This window comes from Procambarus clarkii, chromosome 65, assembly GCF_040958095.1.
Source record: "Procambarus clarkii isolate CNS0578487 chromosome 65, FALCON_Pclarkii_2.0, whole genome shotgun sequence".
Classification (NCBI taxonomy): Eukaryota; Metazoa; Arthropoda; class Malacostraca; order Decapoda; family Cambaridae; genus Procambarus; species Procambarus clarkii.
The window spans coordinates 22,278,210-22,286,407 of NC_091214.1; the positions used below are offsets into that span (position 1 = coordinate 22,278,210).

General features: G+C 48.2%; 1 long non-coding RNA gene across 1 annotated transcript in view; it reads left to right on the forward strand.

The window, feature by feature from the left end:
* Nucleotides 1-4,314, forward strand: part of LOC138354890 (uncharacterized) — a 273,297-nt gene extending 268,983 nt beyond the window's left edge. Inside the window, exon 3 of the long non-coding RNA XR_011223703.1 lies at nucleotides 4,004-4,314. This is a non-coding gene — a long non-coding RNA (uncharacterized lncRNA). The remainder of the gene's footprint in view (nucleotides 1-4,003) is intronic.
* Nucleotides 4,315-8,198: the final 3,884 nt, after the last annotated feature.

Consider the following 8,198-nt stretch of genomic DNA (forward strand, 5'->3'; position numbering starts at 1 on the left):
CCTCCTCAGAGTAGCGCCTGGCGAAGTTCTAGATAGGAGTCGAGCGCCTGGCGAACTTCTAGACAGGAGTCGAGCGCCTGGCGAACTTCTAGACAGGAGTCGAGCGCCTGGCGAACTTGTAGACGGGAGTCGAGCGCCTGGCGGACTTCTTGACAGGAATCGAGCGCCTGGCGAACGCAGGAAGAGGACAGAACCCCTCCTCTGACGCACCCTGCTAGGAAACCAACGTTAATATAGCATAGAATTGCGTCAGAAGTGTCTATCGAGCATAGTATTATATTTGAAGTGTCTATCGAGCTCAATATTAGGTCAGATGCATCTAACGTTGTTTAGAATAGTTCAGAAAGATGCAAAGGAAATGTACAAAGGTGGCTTAACTACTGTACCATGTTCAATGGTACCATGCTGGAGCACGGGCTGCTCCACCCCCAGGAAGCAGCCCGTGACAGCTGACTAGCACCCGGGTACCTATTTTACTGCTAGGTAACAGGGGGCATAGGGTGAAAGAAACTTTGCCCATTGTTTCTCGTCGATCCCAGGCGCCGGCGAGAAATAATGGGCAGAGTTTCTTTCACCCTATGCCCCCTGTTACCTAGCAGTAAAATAGGTACCTGGGTGTTAGTCAGCTGTCACGGGCTGCTTCCTGGGGATGGAGGTCTGGTCGAAGACCGGGCCGCGGGGACACTAAATCCCCGAAATCATCTCAAGATAACCTCAAGATAACCATACATGAACACCCTACACAGCCATGCCTGCTGTACAAGCTCTGGTATCAGGAGGTTATCTTGAGATTATCTTGAGATGATTTCGGGGCTTTAGTGTCCCCGCGGCCCGGTCCTCGACCAGGCTTCCATCCCCAGGAAGCAGCCCGTGACAGCTGACTAACTCCCAGGTACCTATTTACTGCTAGGTAACAGGGGCATTTAGGGTGAAAGAAACTTTGCCCATTTGTTTCTGCCTCGTGCGGGAATCGAACCCGATTCCGGTAGGCCGGTATCAAAATACAGGTACCTGTAGGTACAAGTCACACACATCCTGTCACCCATATAAGGAAGGGCCTTGGGGCCTCACCAGGAATTACCTGTGGAAAGCCTCGTGTGTTTCTCTCTACCACAACAAAAGATCTTTTGTTGACTGTTGTTAAATTTGTATAATTTTTTCTACTTCTTGAAAAACATTCAAAAAAAGGCTTAGTACGTATTATTCTGATATATTTTTGTCGTTTTGACTGGAAAAAAGTATATTTCGAGTAGGTTCTCCCAACGTCCTCCCAGCAAGCATAAGAAATATTGCCGGAACAACCGTGGACATTTTCAAGAAAAAAACTAGATTTATTCCTCCAAGGAGTGCTGGACCAACCGGGCTGTGGTGGATATGTGGGCCTGCGGGCCGCTCCAAGCAACAGCCTAGTGGACTAAACTCTCACACGTCGAGCCTGGCCTCGGGCCGGGCTTGGGGAGTAGAAGAACTCCCAGAACCCCATCAACCAGGTATATGTGGGCCTGAGGGCCGCTCCAAGCAACAGCCTAGTGGACTAAACTCTCACACGTCGAGCCTGGCCTCGGGCCGGGCTTGGGGAGTAGAAGAACTCCCAGAACCCCATCAACCAGGTATATGTGGGCCTGAGGGCCGCTCCAAGCAACAGCCTGGTGGACCAAACTCTCACACGTCGAGCCTGGCCTCGGGCCGGGCTTGGGGAGTAGAAGAACTCCCAGAACCCCATCAACCAGGTATATGTGGGCCTGAGGGCCGCTCCAAGCAACAGCCTGGTGGACCAAACTCTCACACGTCGAGCCTGGCCTCGGGCCGGGCTTGGGGAGTAGAAGAACTCCCAGAACCCCTTCAACCAGGTATATGTGGGCCTGAGGGCCGCTCCAAGCAACAGCCTGGTGGACCAAACTCTCACAAGTCAAGCCTGGCCTCGGGCCGGGCTTGGGGAGTAGAAGAACTCCCAGAACCCCATCAACCAGGTATATGTGGGCCTGCGGGCCGCTCCAAGCAACAGCCTGGTGGACCAAACTCTCACTAGTCAAGCCTGGCCTCGGGCCGGGCTTGGGGAGTAGAAGAACTCCCAGAACCCCATCAACCAGGTATCAACCAGGTAACCAGGTTCTTGTCCTCCCGTCACCAGAGTCGGGCAGGTCAATACTTTATGATGAAGAACAGATGCTCTGGTCAATACTTCTTATCTCGTTCATGGACAAGTGAGACAGGAATCACGTATCATCGTATCATGAATGGTGTTGGTGACCCCCTTGGGTGTTGTGACGTTTGCGGTTGGACTTAAGGTCTATATCAACCTCTGGAGGGTTATTAAGACCACCACAATACCTCACTGACCAAGCAGAAAGTATACTTTAGTCTTGAACATAGTCCAGGATTGAGGAAAATACTCGGTGTATATTCACCGAGGCGATACACCTCTCGGTGTATATATATATATATATCCCCCTGATGAATGTTGACATGAGATGAGTATTGATCTTAGTATAAAAAGTATCCAACTGTTTGTGCTGCCTGTGTGAATAGTGAAGATTCATCTTTCCCTTTATGTTAATATCTGGAATATGAGATGGGAAATAAGGCTTGGAATTGACCGTACAGCTGTTAACACGAAGACAAGCAGTTATGCCCCGTACTAACTGCCTTGGGGCATAAGTTAGTGCACACGAGGAGTCGTGTCTGACCCCACCTCGACCCCCTGACCCCCCTTTAACCTATGACCCCCAGATGGAAAATTTCTGGCACTAATGAAGGTCGAGCTGTAATGGACTTTGCTGCTTGGTTCATGCTTCACACATTACACGGTATTACAAGCTTCACGTAACGTATACGTTCATTTCAGAGTGCACCAAGTGGGGGCTCGAACTCGGACCTTATGACCTCGGTTCCACAGTCTTCTCTCTGAGCCAGGGAGGGAATTATTAGGGAAAAGTGCCAAGCCGTTTCGACAATATAGCCCTTGGAGTGGGTCAGGAATAAGGATTTGGGATGGGACGGGGGGGTAAAGGAATGGTGCCTAGCTATTTATAGACGGTGGATGATTGAACGCCGACCTGCATGAAGCGAGACCGTCGCTCTACCGTCCAACCCACTAGGTGATGGACAGCTGTCACAACTTTTATTAACGGTTTCTGTCTCGTTATTCCTCTTTGTATCTGTTATGTTACAATCATATTTCCTCTGCCAATTCGTCCAGCCACTTGGACTGGATGGTAGAGCGACGGTCTCGCTTCGTGCAGGTCGGCGTTCAATCCCCCGACCGTCCAAGTGGTCGGGCACCATTCCATCCCCCCCGTCCCATCCCAAACCCTTATCCTGACCCCCTTCCCAGTGCTATATAGTCGTAATGGCTTGACGCTTTCCCCCTGATAGTTCCCTTCCCTTCCCTCTGCCAATTCTCTCTGATAGGGTTGTTATAACCGGTTCCAATAACCTTTCTTACAAATCTCTGGATCTTTTCAATTCTTGTCGTTTTCAAGTTACTGATCTCATGCCAGTGCTGAAGATAATATAATTGTTCTGATATAGGCTTTGTAAGTTGTCTTTAGGAAGTCTCTATTTTAAGTTTTTAAATATGTTAATGTGTTGCGTACGCCGCTGGTGTTATTCTGTGTATGTGTGTCCCTATGTTGCCGCTCTACAGCGGTGGTCTTTAATGTGGATGAGTGGGTGCCAGGCACCAGGTGCCTCGATTTAATGAACCTCAAACTCTTACAAAGTATTCAACTGGCATATTAGGGTAAGTAATTCTTCCAAGTCTTCAAGAAGTAATTCTTCAAGTTTTCAAGAAGTAATTCAAGTCGAATTTAGACATTTTAAACAAGAGTAGGCCTATGTGTACTTCCTGTGAACTACCTGGTTTGGTAATTAACATCATGAAATATAACATTATCGTGTACCAATGTTTCCATTATTTACTGTTTTGGGTTACGATTGTAAACAGTTCATTGAACTTAGAATTTCGTTCACAATAATACGGCCTCTTCTCTCTTCCTTCCAGTGAGGGGGTGGACAAGCCGCTGGCGTCGAGGACCTTCACACGTACTGGGCACGTTTCGACTCCAAAAGTAGTTCACGCCACCTCTCAACGGTCAGTTTCCACCAAGTATCATTGTGTAGAAATCGATTTTTTCTGAAAAAGATGGAACTTAAATCAGTTTAAGTAAATAATAATTCGAAGAAAATATTGTCGCGTTGTCAAGAAAATCTAAAACAAAATTGATTTTTTTTTCAAGATAATGCAACAAAAGTCACTTAAGAAATTTTTTACAAGTGGGCCCCATTATCTGTACTTGTCCCCTGTATCATAGAATAAACACTAATTTGGTTACTTTTTTCCCCACACCCATATCATATTCATCTAACTACACTTAATGCTCTCCTCTGCATGGCCTTTACATTGCACTTGCTGGTATTGAAATCTACCGGCCACCTACGTCTGTATCTTTTCGAGATTCTCCTGCAGTAATTAGCACTCTTCCTCAATCCCTTCCCTGGTCTGAGGGTGCTGGGGTGAGGGTGTTGGGGGTGAGAGGCAGTTCAAGGGGTACAGTTTGTGTTAGGTAACAAGTCCTTGGTGTCAGGAGTCCCGTTAGTCTTACCTCTGACCCTCTCGCTCTCCACCACCCCCTTGGGACACGTCCACTGCTTATATATATATATATATATATATATATATATATATATATATATATATATATATATATATATATGAATCTAAAACAACAACATGGACGTATTACTTACGGGCTAAACCTCTTGGGTGGCTTAATCTTCATCAGTCTATCGGTGCCTATTAACTTGTCTGCACGACTAACCATCCCCCGGCTACACTCATGGTTCAATTTGGGTACAGCGTTTCATCAAATTCTGGCACATGTACGGGCGGCGCAGAGTCTATGAGTGTTAGAAAGGTTGCAAGGATGCGCAAGCCATAGATCGCTATGAACTCTTAAAGTTAATAACCACCATCACTGGTAGAGAAGAAATAGGGAAGACATGATCACCACATAAAAAATACTCTGGTAAACAGAGAGGATAGACAAGGACTGACTAGTAAGTGTAGTTAAGACATAGCTCAAAACAGTCTGATTCCTGTGTCTCCGATCGGTTAAAAGTTGAGAGACATTAACCATGAGCTGTACTATGCCTCCTAGTACAACTAGGTGAGTACAAATTGACCAGTGACAACATCACCACTACCACCACACTCATCACCACTACCACCACACTCATCACCACTACCACCACACTCATCACCACTACCACCACACTCATCACCACTACCACCACACTCATCACCACTACCACCACACTCATCACCACTACCACCACACTCATCACCACTACCACCACACTCATCACCACTACCACCACACTCATCACCACCACCAACACCACTACCACGACTCCACCACACCACCAACACCACCACCACGACTCCACCACACCACCAACACCACTACCACGACTCCACCACACCACCAACACCACTACCACGACTCCACCACACCACCACCACCACCACACCACCAACACCACCACCACGACTCCACCACACCACCAACACCACCACCACGACTCCACAACACCAACACCACCACCACGACTCCACCACACCACCACCACCACCACGACTCCACCACACCACCACCACCACCACCACGACTCCACCACACCACCACCACCACCACCACGACTCCACCACACCACCACCACCACGACTCCACCACACCACCACCACCACCACCACGACTCCACCACACCACCACCACCACCACCACGACTCCACCACACCACCAACACCACCACCACGACTCCACCACACCACCACCACCACCACCACGACTCCACCACACCACCACCACCACCACCACTACCACCACGACTCCACCACACCACCACCACCACCACCACTAACGGTACAGAGGTGGCGACCTGGGATGAACCTAACCTTGCTGTAGGGGCAACAGAGGCTTACTGAAAGGTGAGGCTGACATAGCTAGGTGGCCGAGTAACCTACCTACACTCTGGCAGGGGGGAGGGAAAGGGGTTGCAAGGGGAAAGGGGAGGGGGAGCACTAGTGGCTTGCAATGAAGTAGCAACAATCAGGTGCACTTGACCCAAGTGAATTGATGGATTGAAACATGTAAATATGATGTCTGTACAAGTGAGGATGGTCGCAAGAATATGGCCCGAAGAAGCGAGTTGGAAACCATTGTCATAAGTGACTGTAAGGTGGGAATCAGGAGCTAAAGCTCAACCTGCAGGTACAAAAAGACTGGAACAGTTTTCAGGACACCTGAGGAGTACCTGTCAGACGGGACTCCAACCCCGATGGTCAACTCTGATTGCTGTATTGCTGAAGTCCGTGAAATATTCAATTATTGTGTTGTTGTCAAAGCCTCCAGTTGCTTTTGTCAAAGCCTCCAGTTGCTTTTGTCAAAGCCTCCAGTTGCTTTTGTCTAAGGATTCTGGTGCTTTTGTCCAAGGATTCTGTTGTTTTTGTCTAAGGATTCTGGTGCTTTTGTCCAAGGATTCTGTTGTTTTTGTCTAAGGATTCTGTTGCTTTTGTCTAAAGATTCTGTTGCTTTTGTCTAAAGATTCTGTTGCTTTTGTCTAAAGATTCTGTTGCTTTTGTCCAAGGATCGAATTGATTTTGGACTGGGTTTTTGCATATTTTCTTCAAATACAATTTGGAGACTTGTGGACAAGTCTCTAAATGGTTAAGTCCAAACCTATTATTTGTTTTTAATGTCTCGAATTGTGCTTGTTTAAAAGCACCATTTGACTTTGTAGAGGGTGTTAATAAAGCTTGCTGGGACAAAGCTTGTTTCAGCTTGCATGTTGCTGGTAGACAGCTTCTGTAAGTTGTGTTCAAGAGTATTGTAGTGAGTTACACAAGACATAGTGAAGACGGTCCAGGGAGATGGCCAGACTCCTGTGTCTCTGATCCCCCCTCCTTGTAGCCTCCTGTGTCTTACTGGGGCCCAAGAACAGAGCCTGGCTTACTCCTCTCTCTCTCTCTCTCTCTCTCTCTCTCTCTCTCTCTCTCTCTCTCTCTCTCTCTCTCTCTCTCTCTCTCTCTCTCTCTCTCTCTCTCTCTCTCTCTCTCTCTCTCTTTCTCTCTCTCTCTATCTCTCCTTTAATTTGTTAATTTTTCTTATGAACAAGGATGAACTTTACACACACACACACACACACACACACACACACACACACACACACACACACACACACACACACACACACACACACAAGGAGAGAGGAGAGTGAACCCAACGATGACTTTCACCTGTTTCATAATATATTGAGAGGATCCCCTTCCACACAGGTGCTCCCAGAGACACACAGGTGCAGCCAGACACACACAGGTGCTGCCAGAGATACGGCGGGGGGGGTGGTTACAACCCCCTCCCTCCCTCGCCCTCTCAGGACCACACCGAGCAATATTGCTGAAGAAACTTTTACTTTTAACGGCTCTCTCATCACCCTTCCCTTCTCCGTCACCCTCTCTCTCTCTCTCTCTCTCCCTCTGTCCCTCTCTCCCTCTCTCCCTCCCTTCTCTCAACACCCTCACACATGTGTACCTTTCTATTACTCCCCCCTTACTTCATCTCTTCCAGCCTCCCTCTACACCTTCCACATGAACAAATCCACAAGGGCAGTGACGAGGATTCGAACCTGCGTCTGGGAGCATCCCAGACACTGCCCTAATCGACTGAACTACCTTCCACATCAGTATAACCTCAAGCAGATAACGGAGTTTCGGCTTTCTATTATGTTTTTTTTTTCATCTGTGTTCCCTTCAGCGTCCGTTCACACCCTGTTCCTACACCCTTCGTCCCTTGTACTGCCTCTATTCTCTCCCTCTAGAGTCTCTATTCTCCCCCTCCAGAGCCTCTATTCTCTCCCCTCCAGAGGTTCTATTCTCTCCCCTCCAGAGCCTCTATTCTCTCCCTCCAGACAGAGAGACAGACAGAGGGACGAAGTAAGGGACACGTTTAAGAGAGAGAGAGAGAGGCCGATGGACCGGTCGAGGCCACGTTCCCTACTTGTTTTTAACCGGTCAAAAAAGTGGGTGTTCGGGCCATGTTGTAACCGCTGAGTCCGGTTAATAGTACACCGCCACCTCTCTTCTATAGCTTTCAGTATATCGCATATCCGACGAACGGACCTTCGTCACAGAGCGGTCT